General features: G+C 32.2%; 1 long non-coding RNA gene across 1 annotated transcript; it reads right to left on the reverse strand.

The window, feature by feature from the left end:
• Positions 1 to 13,104: 13,104 nt before the first annotated feature.
• Positions 13,105 to 16,067, reverse strand: LOC149903204 (uncharacterized). Its single transcript, XR_016457390.1, has 3 exons — positions 15,905 to 16,067; positions 13,642 to 13,811; positions 13,105 to 13,397 (listed from the first exon to the last, which is right to left on the reverse strand). It is a non-coding gene; the product is annotated as an uncharacterized LOC149903204 (long non-coding RNA).
• Positions 16,068 to 20,885: the final 4,818 nt, after the last annotated feature.

A 20,885-nucleotide genomic window follows, 5' to 3' on the forward strand; every position in this document is an offset into this window, starting at 1 on the left:
GATGAAGACGTGTCAATCAATGGAATTAGGGTCTATATTAAAGAAAAGGCAGATGAAACAAGTATCTATCGTATAATATTTTACGAGACTCTAGATGTCTTATATCTATACGTGATACAAATAATTTTAAATATGTAGTATATTTGAGATAAACATTAATATTTATTTTGATGTTCTAATAAGTATATTAGATCATTAATCAAATCAACTCTATTTCTATTTAGACGGTAGTTTATAGTTTGATTACTGAAAAAAGTATTATTTATGGCCGATTTTTCAATCCCGTGATCTAATAACTACCCCTCGAATAGATTTATTCAATTGTTAATCTAACTCATAACGGCTCGCCTATTTTTCAATCGTGATTTATTCCACGAATAACTATCTGACCAAATATTTCCACACTGGCAGCTCTGCTCTCGGAGTGGCGAAACAAACATATTAAATTAGTCAGGTTAGAGCGGGATAGAGTCAACTCTTGCAATTTGTCAACAATCGTCACTATGACTCACGTCGGGAGTGCATTTTAAGGTTATGTCTTGTGTTCTATGATTGTTGATTGTTGTTTTGATTCGAGTGAAAAGTTTTGGTTAAATTTTTGTTTCAATTTATATTTTTTACGATGGAAACGACAAAAAGGGAACGTTCGGCAAATTTTCAATGGCATGGTCATCAGTCCTATCAAAAACATCCATTTCAATATGATTTTAATTGATCATAAATAATAATTATATAAAAAGAGCAATACGCTCTATATATTTGACGCATCAGTTGTCAAATCAAACGCCTATTCGTCGAATAGCGCGCTAACTGGTCGTTAGAGCGGCAAATACATGTATTCCTCAAATAACGTAGTTATTCGATAGACAAGTCCTATTCGTCTATTGAAAAATTGAATATTTTGTTAACTGAAGAATAAAGTCTATCTAGCTGTTTATCTGGGGATTGAAAAATCGGCCCTTAATTTTGTAACAAAAAAATTTGACCACCCACATTTGCATTATATGCAACTACCCACATCTACGTAAACTTTGATTACTATTATAATAACATTATGAGTATTTTTGTATTGAAGGCAATAGCTTAAAATAACAAAGCAATCTTTCTCTACCTTTTTATGGCTATTTAACATGATGACATTATATAGAGTGAAGTCGTAAAAAACCCAATATCCCGACTGAAGAATGTACATTTCGCTAAATCTGGGAAAAAGTATTTTATGTGTTTTTTATGATAGGGAAGGTAGAGGATGCGTCGCCTTAAATGCTTATAAATACTAAGCGATGTATTACCCTTAAGCATCTTGAAAATATGTGTGAATAATGTATTTTCTGTTTTATGCTTTCATCTTCATGTTTACGAAAGATAATTTTTAATAATATAATTAAAACGAAGCATTTTAGAGATATTATTATGTACTATGCGCATGCCTCACTAATACATAAAAGCAAAAATAAGTATAGTACATAGTAAGTAGGTACCTAAAAAGTTTTTATTAAAAATAATACTTTTATAACTTTTTTTCCTAGTAACCGAACCCCCAAAATTCACGCGGGTTTGTCCATGCACATACAAAACGAAGCCAGTGCTACTAGAGCACACTGAACCTTACTGTTTGCAGTTTAGGAATTTACCGCTACGGACTGGTGAGTGATAAACATACAGATTTTCTAAAAATATTAGTTTTTGGGTTGTCAGTTAGATTTGTTTATAGTAAATTGAGATTTAGATTGTTTTATTTATATTTTAAATTGCGGAATGTAAGATAAATGTACATACTATTAAGATGAAGTACTTTGTGATAAATATGGAACGACATTTTAACCTAAGTTAAATATTGATAATTTTGCAGAATTAAGTATGTCTCGCTGTGATGCAATTTTATAACGAAAAATATTTGACTTTTTGTCTGTAATCAATAAGCAGCTTGTAGCTAAGTAGCTTGTTTCAAACATTATTTTTGTTTGTAAAAAGTTAATTTGTAAAAAACCGAAAATTACTGCGAGAATACTGTATGTTGGGGTTTTGCTACGATAAAGATAAAAGTATATATAAACTAATTTATTTTATTCCCCTATTTACCATGAGAATAGCGTCGCCTTAATAATGTTTGCAGAATCGATATCCGATAGTAAATGTATCAGACGACGAACAAACACATTAGAGAGCTGTTGTATAGATACATAATGAAGTTGCTTATAAAACTAGCTGCGTATCCCGGTTTCGCTGGAATTCATTTTAGGAGAAGGTGTTTTATGAAGGAAATAAGCTTTTTGTCGGAAAGGATTTTTAAATGGATTGAGTAGTTTTAAATCTTAGTTTTAAATCAAATGTCAATATAATGAATTCAACTATATGTCATCTGAATATTCTGTCTGAATATTTTTATAAAAAATAAAATAAAAAATATAATAATAGGGTTTGGCGATCGGATAAATAAATTTTGGGCATCTTTACGACATTAAAGGGCAAAGGCAAAAAATTTGGCATATTTTTATAGGTAGTCGTTCCACATGCTATCGTAGGTACATAGTAATTGACTTAATCAGCATCATCAATGTACCACAACTGAAAATCTATATTTATATGTAAAAGAAAGTCGTGTTAGTCACTCCACTTATAACTCAAGAACGGCTGAACCGATTTAGCTGAAAATTGGCAGGGAGGTAGTTTAGAGCCAGAAGAAGGACATAGGATACAAAATATGTACCACGGGCGAAGCCGGGGCGGACCACTAGTAATTTATAAATTAAAAGTAATTTTACTTTGAACATATTTTGAATATATTTTGAACAAAACGTAAACACCTCGCCAGTATAAATAACAGAAGATAATAAATAATAATTTCACACACACTGAATTTTTTCCGTCCAACTTTTATCATCCCATAGCATTCACATCAAGGTATGTGACAAGGGTTGATAAAATAGTTGACCCACACTTATACATACCTATAAAAGGATATCCGTATGATAGGCAATCAAATTGTTGGATATTTTAACGGTCGAAGTATATAGCGAATGTATTAACTATATTTTTACCGCGGATTTGCTCGTTTGGTACCCGGGTGTGCATATTATGTGCTAATGCAGACTAATCTATTTGTACTAGATTTCCGCACGCGGCTTCGCGTTTTCAAAGAAAAAGCCGCATAGTTCCCGTTCCTGTGGGATTTACGTGATAAAAAGTTGCCTATGTCTTTTTCTGGGTCTTCAGCTACCGACATACCAAATTTCATTGTAATTGGTTCGGTAGTATTTGCGTGAAAGAGTAATAAACATCTACCCATCCATACATACACACTTTCGCCTTTATTATATTAGTAGGCCAAAATTAAATACAGACACACATTATTTAAACAAACATACATTCTCATAAACTGTCACGGGTAATAATTATAATAGTAGGATTAATTATTTATTATAAGAGCAAGTCGTAGACGCATAGAGCGTAAAATTGCACACATTCGATTGTCATGTCCTTTATCTTGAAAGACAGGAAAACTCGCTCTACTATAATTAATTGATTCTTTCATACACGTGCAGTTATCGCGTGAAATATTGAACGTAATATTTTGCTTCGATGATTTTTGTACTTATCAATAGAGAGAGATAGGGAACCACAATCTTGGCTCTTTTTCTAAACATCAAACTTTTTTCTTGCAATTATATTAAACGAGCGAAATCTCATTCTTACCCCACTATGTCAAATTCTTTTAGTGTAAACAGGCGTAGAGCATTATTTCGTTGTTCTTAGTGCGTTCGAAAAGATTCTTCGTAATGTTTTTGAACTGAACAACACTGAATACGAGATTTCGTCACGAAAAAATGACGACGTTTGACGACGTTTTGTTTGCTCTAGCTCTAAATTCGTTTGATTTATATGTACAATAAATAATATTCGATCTACAATTAAAATTTATTATCCTATCAAGTGACGAGGAATTGAGCTTTTTCTATATTTCAGTGCATTCAAGGACAATTCTCATACGAAACGTTTCATCGATATTAGCCAAAATATCAACGGCAGTGCGGAGATGGCCGCGTGTGCATAAACGAACTTTGAATCCAGGTAATGTATAAATGTAATAAACATTGTAAGAGACTATATAATGAAAATATAATAACAAATTCGCTTCGTGATTCTTAGATCTTTAAAACCATACAGTGAAGTCCCATGTCCCCTAGAGGGGTAAGGGGCAGATGCATTATACATCTGTTTCACTGATCGATTTTCTTTAGGGACAAGTAGGTGATCCGCCTTCTGAGTCCTACCAGACATTTTTTTTTCTTCGTCTCCACCGGGAATCGAACCCAGGGCCCCTCGGTGCTACGTGCACGCGTCAACCACTGTACCAAGGAGGCGGCTTTAAAACCATAGTAGTAATTTAATAAGATAAAGCGAGCAAACACCTACACGCTCGCACACACATACACACGCACACACACACACACACACACATTTTATTGTAGTTACCTACTTATAAAACAGTAAAATTTATTTACATGTAAAGCTGTTGGATTACCAAAATAAATAAATAAAAAAACATAGCTGCGGAAATAAAGCTAAATTTGTAATAAATTTAAACGGAAAATGTCCAGTAGTTATTGTAAAATAGGCACGAAATCGATTTCGTCTCGATGACAAATATTATTTCAATTAACGATCGCTTAAGCCGTGTTTGAGTTGGGATCCCAGTTTAATTGAGTAGCTATAGTGCTGATCTTTATTGTCATTTGTATTGTATTAAATTATTGATTAAATATTTAATCGGTTTAAGATTAGAAAATGTGTAGTAACATAGTTAAAGAAGAAAAAATTGGTCAATGTCATATATGTTTAAATTAAGAAAAAAAAACTAATATTTGAAAATGTCTACCTATGCTTGTGCTATTTTCTTTTCGTGTGTATTTGAGTGCCAGACAATAGTCAAATAGAAAAGAGTTATTCCTTTATGAATTTTAGTAAATTCTCCAAGTTTTTTCTTGCATGCTTCTTCTTAATATGGTATTATCATTTTCTTACAACTTAACATTGCTTTCATAATTATAAGCAAACTCTAAAGTAGAGCTCTAAAGTAGAGCTAACAATACAGATTACAGAAATCATCCATTTCCTCCCATTTAAAAGTTATAAATATACATACACAATAAAAAGCACGTGCCATGAATAAAATATACCTTTCTCTATATGATCGAAGAAAGCAAGCCAATATCAACCAATAGTATCGATATTGCAATAGAAATGCTATGGTTACAGTTATGGAGGAATCAAATGTTATGTAAGCAATGATAGGATTATGCACAGGTTTTGAATAGATAGTATATATTTTGAATAATAAAAAGGTATAAAAGTAAATATAAATAGTAGATATAAATTAATATTTTGATTGTATTGTATTTTGTTGAACAGTTCGATTAGGATTTAAATGGCTGCGCGAGATGTTTTTTTTTTTTTTTTTTGTATACATAAAATATAATACTAGGTATATAATATCTTTTTTGTATTTCAGTCATAATAGAAATTTGTGAAAAAGTGAAAGAATGTATTGAGTTAATAAAACAAAAAGAATGCAATTATTAAGCTATTGCATAGCTTCTATCGCGGGCTTTAAGCGCGGGAACCGAATCGAGAAATTCCGTAACGAAAAAACCTCACGCTCCCCACTCCAATGGGCACGGAGGTGTGGCTTGAAGGCGTAGCATGCAATAGCTTTACCGCGGCAGTCCCCGAGTGCCACACGTCTTTTTTATTTATAAAGTAAAACAATGATATTTTCACATGTGAATTCTGAAAAACTACGTAGGGAAAAGTGAAAAATATACTTGGAAAACACGTTATTAAAATGTTCCTCAAAGTGCATCCATTTAGCTATGTCAAGGTTGTTTCTAGAAAAATCTACATTGCAGTATCGCACTGCAAATAGTTATTATTTATTTAGAGAGCCTTTATGAGAGTACAGAGGTGTTGTTATAAAAAGGTTCCTGAGATGTGTGTCAATAGATCTTTGTGATTGTTTTCTGTTTGCTTTTCATGCTTTTAGCAGTGCTGTTTCATATTATAATTAGTTTTGTTTTTGCTTCAATTACAGGTTCGACTTATAAATAAATAGTTTGATGTTTATGTGAATAAAATATCAAATAGTCTTGGTATATATTTGCACAATCCTTGAATTTATCAGAACTCATTTTAAAGGATTAAAATTTATATAATTTGTGTACCTACTGTAATTAGATTTTATTTTATCATAATTGATTTTAATTCGTCTAACTTAAAAAAGCTGTTTTATTCCATAAATAATTACTATTATAATTTAAATGGAAATCATTTGGATAGATAAGGGTGGTTTTTAATAGAAAATATTATTTAATCCTGTACCAAAATTTTCTTTTACAGTTTACTTAACACTCTTGTGATCTTACGTTTCTCAACTTATTGAGTGTTGAGAAAATATTTGTCAGCTTGTTAAACGGGACACCGAAAAGGCTCTACGTAAACCGATAGGATTTCCTTATTCAAACAGTTGGGGAAATATTTTATGTAGGTTAAATAAATTGGCTGTCAAACCAGTATTGGTTCTTGGTCGAGGTGTTTTGTTTGTTACTTGATTACTTGAAAATCGCTATAGTTGTGGATACGGTTCTCTTTTGAAAACTATAGCGTTCGTATGAATATGTTTATAGTTTCTTTTTTCGGATAATCGAAAGCATCTAGAAAAAGGTTTTTTACTTTGATCCAAGAACTAGTAGAAAAAAAAAATGTATGCGTGTACTAGAGTACACACGTAAGAAGTGAAACTTCTTTATGACCTTAAAAATGTCACGAGTATGGCGTAACGCAAAAATGTCACGCGTACGGCGTAACGCAAAAATGTCACGCGTACGGCGTAACGCAAAAGTGTTACACTAAATTTTTGTCCAACCCCTATAAAGAAGTTTCACTTCAAATAGAAACGGGTATACTTTATCATAGAAAACTACTACTATAAAATCTATGCTAGTAAATAACGTTTACGAACGTACGTATACGTTTTTGTTGCATAAAATTTTAGTTCGTACTAATTAAATGTATACCCTTGTGAGGGAAAAGCAAGCCACATTTCATTTACTTTCGTAATATCATACCTAATTATCATCATGCGAACTAGATATCATCTGCAAAACATTTTACGAAAATTTTAACGTTTTATTATGAAACAGTAAAATAATTTTTCAAATCGGACCTGAAGATTATGAGATTAGCGCATTCGACAGCAAAAAACTTCAGGTTTATAATATTATTAAAAGATATTTTTTTTTCTTCAAACTCGTATTCAAAGACTAAAATATAAAATTTCGAGTTCTCTTGTGGATTATAAAGAAACAATGAAACAGATTTAAAATGCATCCACCATTTTAGGTTATACATATCATGTATTTCGGGATTTCATTTTAAGACTAGAGGATTATACATGCTACAGTTTTCGTGAATATAGATCTAAGAATGGAGATAAAAATATTAAATATTGTAAGCGAAGGCACTTTTTAATACATTTTACGTTGACTTATGATATAAATTTTACACCTACATCTGGACGAAATAATAAACAGGGACATTTTTCACGCCCACGCATTATGAATAATCACAGGCTATTGAGGGAAAAATAAATAATTCAGACTGGTATTGTTCAGGTAATATTCGTCATTTGAACCTAGATTGCTTATTATATACTAGCCTCTCAACAAGGGTTAACCCGATATCATAGCAGTCACTGGCACATTTGTATAGTGTACGTTTTTCTGCTACATTGTGAAGTTTTATCAAAATTCCTTAGGTTTTTGCGTAGTTCAAAGTTAAAAAAAAAATTCAAATTTTCATTTATTTATTTCTTTGTGTTAACTAGGTATATATACTGGCATGCAATCATTTTATATTAATAATAACATTAGTTTTAAGTAAAAAGATTGAGTAACAAACCTTCAAATTTGGCCAGATAATATGAAACTAAAGATATCAGTATTACTATAAAGCGATTATCTGAAGCGCTGTGTTTAACAGGAAACCGAAACGAGAAATTAATTCAGACAAAGTACAATATTGTCGCTTCCTCGAGATTCGTCACCGTCTTGGCGTTGTTTGATCTTTGTTCGAGTAGATTCAAATTCTGATTCAATTTAATGTAGGACTGAACTTAATTTTGCAGCCGACTTCGCTGATTATATTATGTTGCTAGTGTACAGTTTTGATACAAATCAACATTATTAATACAGAAAATAGAATAAAAGGATAAGGAACCGTGTTAAACCGGCCTTAACCGGCTTATAAGCGATCTCTGTCAGGCAATCTAAATAGTATTGTTTTATATTTTAGCAATGAAAGGGGTGGTGTCGAAAATCGAAAGGATACACGATTAAAAAAATCAGTTCTATATGAATACATGGTTTGTCAAAAAATAATCTGCGAACATTTTCGTAAAAGTACTATAACTGCATGAAACTGAATTGTGCTTCGCGGAATATCACATGAGTTAAACTGTTCTAAGCAAAAAATGAAACTTATACTTCTGAGAGCAGCACGCTCAGACAAATAAACTCGTACTTACTTTATTTCATTTGAAATTTTTTTACTAATTACTATCTTACTTGTGGGGTAAAGAGCATGTTTTAAGACTTTTAAAGATACAAACATTAGCGATAGAGTAAACTAGTAATAGTATTTAGTTAGTCTTTATTTAACAGTCTTGTTAAGAGTAGCAAAATTTGCTTCGGTGAAATTCTTTCGGTGTTAGATAGCCCATTTATCGAGGAAGGCTATAGGCTATAATATATAGTTTCGCTAAGACCAAGGAGCCACGCGGGTGAAACCGCGAAGCGCAGCTAGTATATGATAAAATAATAACTTCCCTACTTTGTAGTATAAGCAGAAAAAGGAACATACAAAATGTACGCCTTTTGTAAACAATTAACTATCATAGGAATTAGATACAAAAAAAAGACGGGTTGCACTCCGGGAGTGCCGGCAGAAGTGAAAACGCGCGTAGTAGAGAGGTGATAGCTGTCTACTCTCCATCCGTCTTACGCTTTTTCGATAAGGTCACGTGTCCTGACGCGAGTTTAAGATTTTATACCCATTACAGAAAAAGTGCTCAACGCCGCTAAAGAAGTTTTCACTTCAAAAAAAAGACGTGTGGCACTCGGGGACTGCCGCGGTAAAGCTATTGCATGCTATGCCTTCAAGCCACACCTCCGAGCCCGTCGGAGTGGGGAGCGTGAGGTTTTTTCGTTACGGAATTTCTCGATTCGGTCCCCGCGCTCAAGGCCCGCGATAGAAGCTATGCAATAGCTTAAAAAAAATTAATTTAACTAGGCTATTTAGTAATTAAATTTAGGGAACGTAGTATGTTATTGAATAAGCCGTATGAAGAGACCTTTAAATTACGTAACCACTAAGAAGATTAAGTATGAAATTGTTTGCTTTAACACCTGGAACAATAGCAAGGTGCTCGGTTTACTAAGGTTTATTTTGACAAATATAATATTCTGTTATTTATACCCGCTTGTATGTGTGTTTTATATTACAATTGAGTTATTATAGTCCTTTCCACCTAAGATGATTTCTGTGACACATCGGTTTTTGACACGTGTAGAGATGTCTTGACTGAAATCATATCAATTGTTTCCGATAATCGATAATATTTTATATGGAAATGAAATCGATTTGAATAAAGTACCAAAATTAGTTTTTTCGGCATTTCGCCAACAATTAACTAAGGAAACTTAGCAAACAACAGCAACAAAAAGTCAACAATAACAATTAGTAACAATAACAGAATACCACGTAAAGTATCAATATAAAAATGCAACTTGTATACAAGGCTGACGCACTCGTACAGACGATTGACTCGATTGACAAACGATCACAAGATGGGCGCCGATTATATGATTTTCCAACTCTATGATTTTTCAACGATCCATTTCATGTACACGAATTGCGTAGGTATTATATTTTTGTGTTATTTTATTTTGTTTTTCATTATATTAAACTAAACAATACTGTTTTTGATTTTTAAGCTTAAGATGTTTCATTTTTATATTTTTGGTAATAATGCCGCCATAAAATAAAAATATTATGCACTAAAATTATTTTGACTTTTTAAACATAAAATACGTAATTCGGAACACGATGAAGTGTCACAGGAATCATCATAGGTGAAAAGGACTATAGTGTATGTCATGTCTATGTTTTAATCTTATTAACCGATTTCAAAAACACCATAATATATAATTATGTAGTACTAGATTTCCGCCCGCGGCTTCGCCCGCGTTTTCAAAGGAAAACCTTCATAGTTCCCGTTCCCGTGGGATTTCCGGGATAAAACCTATCCTATGTGTTAATCCAAGTTACCCTCTACATGTGTGCTAAATTTCATTGTAATCGATTCAGTAGTTTTTACGTGAAAGAGTAACAAACATCCATACATCCATACATCCATACAAACTTTCGCCTTTATAATAGTATTAAGATTAAGATTACAGGGACTAACATACATGGTCTTATTTGTATATATACGTCATTATATATTATGACGAGCTATTATGACTCCCAAAGAACTATACCTACGTATACACACATCACTTTTCCATAGAATACGGTTAACCAATTTAAATAACAAATCTTTTATAAAAACTATATTAAATCATATTTTGAGGAAATATAAATTCGTTCAGTTGATACAAAATCACTTCGATTAACAACATCAACGAAAATCTTTAAGTCTAGACAAGAACATTAATACAATTATTGTTTCAACATTTACCAAATTCACCCGGGAGCGCTTACAAATCGTATCTTTTGGTATTGTTTGATTGGCTTTGGTCTTAGATTGGATACAGATAATAAATAAATAAAGGAAAATATTGTGATTGTATAGAATTGTGTGTTTATTCTATGTATTTTGTGGAAATTTTAATGATTAGATCTTTGTTATGTACCTATTGTAAATTTGCTCTATTTAAGGAAAATAATAATTTTAACTTCAGTTAAATAAAGAATAATTAGCCACTAAAACTAAAACTGTGGTGGTAAAACTGCGCGGCACAGCTAGTTAAGCATGAAAATAATATACTTACATTTAGGTATTATTTATTACGCAATTCTCGGGATGAAAATTTTCAACCATTTTACCTTTTAATCAAGAGACGAAATATTTGAGTAATCTAAATACCTCTAACTTGATGACAAGATAAATTTTTGTGTTCATTTGAAGCTTAATAACTTAATTTTACTTTAATTATCATATCAATCAAATAACGCAATTATTAAAGTCTTAGGGATTTTAAATTCAACCTAGAAAGGTTTTATTCCTTACAAAATGATTTTATATGTCTACCTTCTCAACAATAAAATAATAATCGACTAAAAATAATAATTAACACGACTAAACACAACCAAAACGTCCGAGAGCCAAATGCAAAAGTGTCAAATCCGCTGTTCAACTCATTTTTATAACCACCCCCTCGGTTTGGGTTGCCAGTTGGGGATTTGTTTCTAACAATAGCAAAAAAAAATGATTGTGCAAACATGAAGTTTTGTAGGTCCATTACTAAATAATATGTTCAATCATTTTGTGACTGTTGTATAAATTTTACTCTTTTAAATTAGTCCCTAGGTCGTATTGTAGAAACTAGAAAACCACTTAAAATATCATTTTTTAACCGACTTCAAAAAAAGGAGGAGGTTATCAATTCGGCCGGTATGTTTTTTTTTTTTTAATGTATGTACAGTCAGAAGCATAAATATATTACCATTTGCAGATTAGCAAAAATATCTGTCATAAGAACGGGTTCAATAATATCTGTCTGCCCGTATACAGCAAAAATATCTGACATTAGTAGGCAGCATAATAAAGTGGCATCAAAATTATATGACGAAAATGTAGAGCAAATAATTGTGACAACCTCTCGAAGCATAAATATGTGACGTCACCTAGGAGGCAATAATATCTGACACAATTTTATATTTCTGTATTGTAAAATATAATTGATTCCTCACAAAAAGCATAAATATGTGACACTAGCTTTCCGCCCGCGGCTTCGCCTGCGTTTTCACAGAAATACCGCATAGTTCCTGTTCCCGTGGGAATTTTGGGATAAAACCTATCCTATGTGTTAACCCAAGTTACCCTTTATATGTCTGCTAAATTTTATTGTAATCGGTTCAGTAGTATTTGCGTGAAAGAGTAACAAACACACACATACACATCTTCACAAACTTTCGCATTTATAATACTAGATTAGTAGGATAGGAAGTAGGATTATAGTAGGACTAGTAGGATAAGATAGGATAGGATTTTAAAAAGGCCAAACGTTTTTTTATTGAATTAGTGTTTTGTATTTTGCTGGGGTAAGAATATGGACAAAAGACACATTATATTTTGTAAATATTTTTTATTTAAATGAAATTACGATAATATGATAACTTGCCATAATTTTCGATACTCAATAAAAATATAATGGCAATATTATAGGTAAATGAAAATGAAACACGGAGCAATCGTGTCAAACGCCGCTAACGTCAAATATAACAAAACAATTTCTAAATAATACACGAAGGTTACACTGAACCTTCAAATAAAATAGATCTACCCAAGTGGGTATTCATATAAGTATATGAATACTTTAATTTTGTCATGATATGATATCCTTCTAATATTATAAATGCGAAAGTTCATATCATGTAAGGATGTTTGTTACTCTTTCACACAAATAAAAGACAAAACAATGGAATTTGGCACACACATAGAAGGTAACTTGGATTAACGCTTATGAGAGCTTTTATCCTGGAAATCCCACAGGAACGGAAACTATGCGTGTTTTTCTTTGAAAACGCGGGCGAAGCCGCGGGTTTCAAGCTAGTAGGATATAATATCTAGACATACAATATGTAGTATACAACGACGGCACATATTAATTAATATGGTAATCATGTTTTAAAACAACGTAGTTAAAATAAAATTTATTTAATTTATATTAATTCAATATTAAATTGAAAATAAAATTGTGTCAGATATTATTGCTTCCTAGTTGATGTCACATGTTTATGCTTTTTGTGTGGAATCAACGCAAAATACAGAAATATAAAATTGTGTCAGATATTATTGCCACCTAGTTGGTGTCACATATTTATGCTTTGTGTGAGGAATCGAAGCAAAATACAGAAATATGAAATTGTGTCAGATATTATTGCTTCCTAGTTGATGTCACATATTTATGCTTTTTGTGAGGAATCGATGCAAAATACAGAAATATGAAATTGTGTCAGATATTATTGCTTCCTAGTTGATGTCACATATTTATGCTTTTTGTGAGGAATCGATGCAAAATACAGAAATATGAAATTGTGTCAGATATTATTGCCACCTAGTTGGTGTCACATATTTATGCTTTGTGTGAGGAATCGATACAAAATACAGAAATATGAAATTGTGTCAGATATTATTGCTTCCTAGTTGATGTCACATATTTATGCTTTTTGTGTGGAATCAACGCAAAATACAGAAATATGAAATTGTGTCAGATATTATTGCTTCCTAGTTGATGTCACATATTTATGCTTCTTGTGAGGAATCGATGCAAAATACAGAAAGTCAGATATTATTGCCACCTAGTTGATGTCACATATTTATGCCGTGAACGGGAACTATGCGGTATTTCTGTGAAAACGCAGGCGAAGCCGCGGGCGGAAAGCTAGTGTCACATATTTATGCTTTTTGTGAGGAATCAATTATATTTTACAATACAGAAATATAAAATTGTGTCAGATATTATTGCCTCCTAGGTAACGTCACATATTTATGCTTCGAGAGGTTGTCACAATTATTTGCTCTACATTTTCGTCATATAATTTTGATGCCACTTTATTATGCTGCCTAATAATGTCAGATATTTTTGCTGTATACGGGCAGTCAGATATTATTGAATTTGTTCTAGTGACAGATATTTTTGCACATCGCCCCCTAGGCATATATTATTGCTCGTGACTGTACAGTCAGAAGCATAAATATATTACCATTTGCAGATTAGCAAAAATATCTGTCATAAGAACGGGTTCAATAATATCTGTCTGCCCGTATACAGCAAAAATATCTGACATTAGTAGGCAGCATAATAAAGTGGCATCAAAATTATATGACGAAAATGTAGAGCAAATAATTGTGACAACCTCTCGAAGCATAAATATGTGACGTCACCTAGGAGGCAATAATATCTGACACAATTTTATATTTCTGTATTGTAAAATATAATTGATTCCTCACAAAAAGCATAAATATGTGACACTAGCTTTCCGCCCGCGGCTTCGCCTGCGTTTTCACAGAAATACCGCATAGTTCCTGTTCCCGTGGGAATTTTGGGATAAAACCTATCCTATGTGTTAACCCAAGTTACCCTTTATATGTCTGCTAAATTTTATTGTAATCGGTTCAGTAGTATTTGCGTGAAAGAGTAACAAACACACACATACACATCTTCACAAACTTTCGCATTTATAATACTAGATTAGTAGGATAGGAAGTAGGATTATAGTAGGACTAGTAGGATAAGATAGGATAGGATTTTAAAAAGGCCAAACGTTTTTTTATTGAATTAGTGTTTTGTATTTTGCTGGGGTAAGAATATGGACAAAAGACACATTATATTTTGTAAATATTTTTTATTTAAATGAAATTACGATAATATGATAACTTGCCATAATTTTCGATACTCAATAAAAATATAATGGCAATATTATAGGTAAATGAAAATGAAACACGGAGCAATCGTGTCAAACGCCGCTAACGTCAAATATAACAAAACAATTTCTAAATAATACACGAAGGTTACACTGAACCTTCAAATAAAATAGATCTACCCAAGTGGGTATTCATATAAGTATATGAATACTTTAATTTTGTCATGATATGATATCCTTCTAATATTATAAATGCGAAAGTTCATATCATGTAAGGATGTTTGTTACTCTTTCACACAAATAAAAGACAAAACAATGGAATTTGGCACACACATAGAAGGTAACTTGGATTAACGCTTATGAGAGCTTTTATCCTGGAAATCCCACAGGAACGGAAACTATGCGTGTTTTTCTTTGAAAACGCGGGCGAAGCCGCGGGTTTCAAGCTAGTAGGATATAATATCTAGACATACAATATGTAGTATACAACGACGGCACATATTAATTAATATGGTAATCATGTTTTAAAACAACGTAGTTAAAATAAAATTTATTTAATTTATATTAATTCAATATTAAATTGAAAATAAAATTGTGTCAGATATTATTGCTTCCTAGTTGATGTCACATGTTTATGCTTTTTGTGTGGAATCAACGCAAAATACAGAAATATAAAATTGTGTCAGATATTATTGCCACCTAGTTGGTGTCACATATTTATGCTTTGTGTGAGGAATCGAAGCAAAATACAGAAATATGAAATTGTGTCAGATATTATTGCTTCCTAGTTGATGTCACATATTTATGCTTTTTGTGAGGAATCGATGCAAAATACAGAAATATGAAATTGTGTCAGATATTATTGCTTCCTAGTTGATGTCACATATTTATGCTTTTTGTGAGGAATCGATGCAAAATACAGAAATATGAAATTGTGTCAGATATTATTGCCACCTAGTTGGTGTCACATATTTATGCTTTGTGTGAGGAATCGATACAAAATACAGAAATATGAAATTGTGTCAGATATTATTGCTTCCTAGTTGATGTCACATATTTATGCTTTTTGTGTGGAATCAACGCAAAATACAGAAATATGAAATTGTGTCAGATATTATTGCTTCCTAGTTGATGTCACATATTTATGCTTCTTGTGAGGAATCGATGCAAAATACAGAAAGTCAGATATTATTGCCACCTAGTTGATGTCACATATTTATGCCGTGAACGGGAACTATGCGGTATTTCTGTGAAAACGCAGGCGAAGCCGCGGGCGGAAAGCTAGTGTCACATATTTATGCTTTTTGTGAGGAATCAATTATATTTTACAATACAGAAATATAAAATTGTGTCAGATATTATTGCCTCCTAGGTAACGTCACATATTTATGCTTCGAGAGGTTGTCACAATTATTTGCTCTACATTTTCGTCATATAATTTTGATGCCACTTTATTATGCTGCCTAATAATGTCAGATATTTTTGCTGTATACGGGCAGTCAGATATTATTGAATTTGTTCTAGTGACAGATATTTTTGCACATCGCCCCCTAGGCATATATTATTGCTCGTGACTGTACACCGATTACTCCGTGGTTTCTGAACCGATTTACGTGATTCTTTTTTTGTTCGATGCGGGATGGTGTCGAATTGGTCCCATAAAAATTTTATTCGGATAGGCTCAGTAGTTTTTATTTTATGAGCATTTTTGTCTGTATTTGTAAATGTTGCAAGTGCAAGTTTGAAGTCGGTTGTTTTTAACGCAGTTATTGACTTGTTCCCTTTTCAAATAAAGTGCCAAATATAACATCATATACTTCTTCTGAGTCTTGAACAACTGCTATTTATACGTATGAAAATACAAAGATAAATTTACTAGAAAAGGTCCAATTATAGTTCTTTCACTGTTATCACTGGCCTTTGAGTAAGTCATTTCCTACATCCGCTTAGTTTTGTCTCTATTGCTTGTGAACGCATCACGCGTGAAACCTTTGTGGACGCGGTGACCTTTTGTAGCCGAAATTAGTTTCTTTATTTACTTTTATCCACATAAATTTCAATTCTAAACACCAAGTAATGTAAACAAGAATAAACAAAATTTTGTAAGGCACAAAATTACATTTTTTAAATGGACTCTTATTTTATGGACGTAAACTATCAAGGAAATGAAAATTTACATTATTCATAATCAGCAATAGGACGTAGTTTATCTATTGGCTTATAGCAATGTCAAGTAGCGCGGTAGTAGTATCGTTATTTAAACCACTAGGCTTTTCGCCTGCGGCTTCGCCCACGTTTTCAAAGAAAAATCCGCCTAGTTCCGGGATAAAACCTAGGTATCTTATGTGTTAATCCAGGTTACCCTCTATATGTGTGCTAAATTTTATTGTAATCGGTTCAGTAGTATTTGCGTGAAAGAGTAACAAACATTCATACACACACACACACACACACATACATCCATCCTTACCAAATCCTAATGAAAATGATGATAATACTCCAACAAAGTTTGTCAATATAAACAATATACTCACTAACCAACTAAAAGCCTACATCTCAAAAGAATCAACATCACAGTATTAAAATATACAAAGCAAATTCATCCCATTCAAGCGACACAGGAATGGCGGGTACCCTCATAAAACCGCTTTTGGACCGTTGACAGTCGCAGTCGACAATTTGGCGCGAATTGCTTCGAAGCTATCGATGTTTTATATAGTTTTATTGACGTTTGGAGTGAATGAGAAGGGAAACTTAAAGGAATTTAATAAAAAGGTAATCCATCAGAGTTGATGATATTAGGAGGCTGTTGCTGTTGAAGTGTATTAAATATTTTAGTACCTTCTTTCTGGCAAAAATGATTTGAAAGCGTTTTTTTATAGCAACGACTGCGTCTTTAGATAAATTTGAATTCATTGAGCTTGATGGGATTCTCTACACTAAATAGAAATGCAATTTAAAACAATAATTATTCGTCTTTCTCAAAGTAATATCAAATGTATGTGTGTCAGGTGTCTCTATGTCTCTTATTAAGTTTAACAACAATTTAATTTGGTCCCTAATATCTTGCTTCAAGCACCTTAACTCATTATGTTTCTCTCAACTTCCAAGATCAATGATAGTGTTGTAAGATAGTATCAAACCATTCAAGATCAAACCTATAAACTTATGGCTGTCCAAGCTCTAGTTTAATACCTAGGAATAGAGCTTTAGGAATTATGTATTCAATCTTATTATAACGACATTATTATTCAGGAAAGATTAAGTTCGGGAAGACTAATTTGCATATAAGATTAATACTTAAGACTTTAAGGTAAATGTTATTAAGGTCCAAAATACTTTAAAACACATGGTTAAAGTAAAGTGACGCTTTTAAAACATAGAGCGATCATTAATATTCTCCATGTCAGACACTTTATTATTAAGTGTTTCGCGGACTTTAAACGGGGCTTAGATTATGACAGAATGTTCACACCTGCTTAGTCTAAATGTATGATACGTGAAAACACATCATGCTGTCCGCCCACAAAATTTAATAATAAAGAATTTCTATTTCATGGACTTTAATAAATAGGTTTGGGTTTTAATAAAAATATAAGGCATAAGAGTTTGTTTGTTTGAATGCGCTAATCTCTAACACAACTAGACCAATTTCAAAAATTATTTCACCATTTGAAAGAAAGAAAGAAAGAAAACGTTTATTTAATGGCACATAGCCTCACAAGTACATAATGAAAACAATTTATACAATACTTAGGTATATGGTATTAAAAATACACATTGAAGTGTGAGTCTGTGAAGCATGATGCCATTAACCTTTTGACCGCCAGAGCAAAAACGCATCGCCGTGCCCTCCACGCCAAGCCACAAATTCAATGAGATAACCTTGAAAATAGTAGGGATTCCAAAATGTTATCGATAAACATAATAATTCACGTCTGAATATTTGAATAAACAGCTTATAACACAAAAATAATATTTATTTAACCTCATCTCCTACTGTAAAAACTTAAGACCACATTTATAGCAACTATCAACAAAAAAAATCAACCTTTTGAGATACAAAAATACATATAAAATTGCAGCAAGTTACAGCACTATTCTCTATCAGTTACGCCCCATTGGCATGTATACATGCCAATGGCGCGGGCAACCATCCTTTTTTTATAATCTCTCGCTTCTGATTAGGGATGTGTAGCTGTATATTATTATAACTTATCGAGTTTATTTATTAAGTTTATATGAACTATAGGTATTATTGTGGAGTGTTTATTTGTAAATATCAAAACAACTATAATTACCTTTAAATAAAGGGAATTGCATTAAAACTACATATTTATTTTCCAATCATTTAGTTTAATACTTGAGTTATTACAAATACTAATTATATGTAGGTACCTATTTAGGTCAATTACCATATTTTGATATGACATAGCGACAATTTGTATCATAAGAATATTCTAATAAAGGCACTGATTAGACTTATTAGGTAATAAATTTTGAAAACTGCTAAATAGGTAAGTACCTACAGATTTTTAGAGATATTTATACATTTTGGACCTAAGCGAATTTTTATCATTACATGGACAATAAATATTATGCTAGAACGCATACATTGTGTTTGTGACGATAAAATAAAAAATAATAAAAAATGCGATTATAATATTGGTAGATACCTACTCGATAAAATATTTTTACAACTTTCCGCACTTAACAACACGGCACGCGCTTACGACGTCACCAGTCCGACATCTATTCATGTCAATGGCGCAGAAGGGATTGCATATCGATACTGTGCTAGGGATGCGCATGATTGGCGAAAAGGAAAATATTCAAATCAACAATATCCACAATATAGACAATATGGTATTATACCAAAGAATGTAGTATTTACCTTTTTTCTCAGTGACTAAGCTTATATATTTTTTTTGTAGTTATTACAAAAATTAAGCGAATTAGAGTAATTTCGCTGAAATTTTAATGAAGTTACTTGAATATTACACTACATCACTAGTAGGCACGTATACATGTCATTGGCGCGAGAGAACATGCTTTTTTAGCCATTAATTAAGTTATTTTTTGTCATCAAATATTTGAATAACTACTTGGCAATTTTGTTTACTGTGTACAATTATGTAATAAATGGGGATTCAGTTCATAAACTGTATAAATAAAACACGTAAAAGTAAAGGTTTAATATGTTTATTTTGTATTTATCTATGATCTGTTTCTTGGCATGTATAGGTGTCGTTGGCGCACAGGGCACGATTGCGCATGACATCTATAGATGTCATTGGCGTTCAAAAGGTTAAAAGGGGAAATCACTCGGTGAACCGCTGTGACGTAAAAAACGTCACAGCACCGATTTTCATTGAGCCCCGAGAGCAATAATTCGGCATAATATATTTTTAATTGAAGAAAAGAAAATAATTTTTTCATTTATATGTACGTGGTCACTGTGATATACATATGCATCGACCATACAAAAAGCCAGCAAGTCTTGCATAAAAGTGTTTTTAAATCAAAATTTTTCACAGACAAATGGGCAGATGACGTCAAAGAGCCAGGCGTGGTCATTGAATGTGCGTCTAAAGACATATTACAGCCGTGTGGTCAAGTAGAAGTCACGGTCAGCGTTTATGCGGACTGCTGGGGACTGTACCATGATCAGATTCTGATACAGGTAACATGTGAAAATAAGATCTTTTTAATATACAAATGGGCAGATGACGTCAAAAGAGCCAGGCGTGGTCATCGAGTCAAAATTTGTGTCAAATTGCGTGTATAATTGCGTTTGTAGTTGGTAGAAAAATATTATAATACACGAAATCGACAACTTTATTTGGTTTCAACATAAATTATGCATAATATTATATAGAAGAGTACCTACAATTTAGCAACATAGAGTATCTAATACAATAATAGTCTTTCCATCATATCTTTCTTTCATGTGACTTAGGGCCGATTTTTCAATCCCTGGTTAAAACTTATCCGTCCAATAAAGTATTACACGATAATATTAAAATGTCACCTGTAAACTGTCAATTGCGGGCAATATAAGAATACATTTTGAAATGGTAGTTTTATACGTTATTCGACGAATAAGTTTTAACCAAGGATTGAAAAATTAGCCCTTAACAGAGTGTGTTGCTTTATTTAATACTTGTGTTTAAATATCG

Source organism: Colias eurytheme, chromosome 13 (assembly GCF_061535395.1).
Source record: "Colias eurytheme isolate Ceu_HAF_F1 chromosome 13, ilColEury1 Martin Lab GWU primary, whole genome shotgun sequence".
NCBI classification, from domain to species: domain Eukaryota; kingdom Metazoa; phylum Arthropoda; class Insecta; order Lepidoptera; family Pieridae; genus Colias; species Colias eurytheme.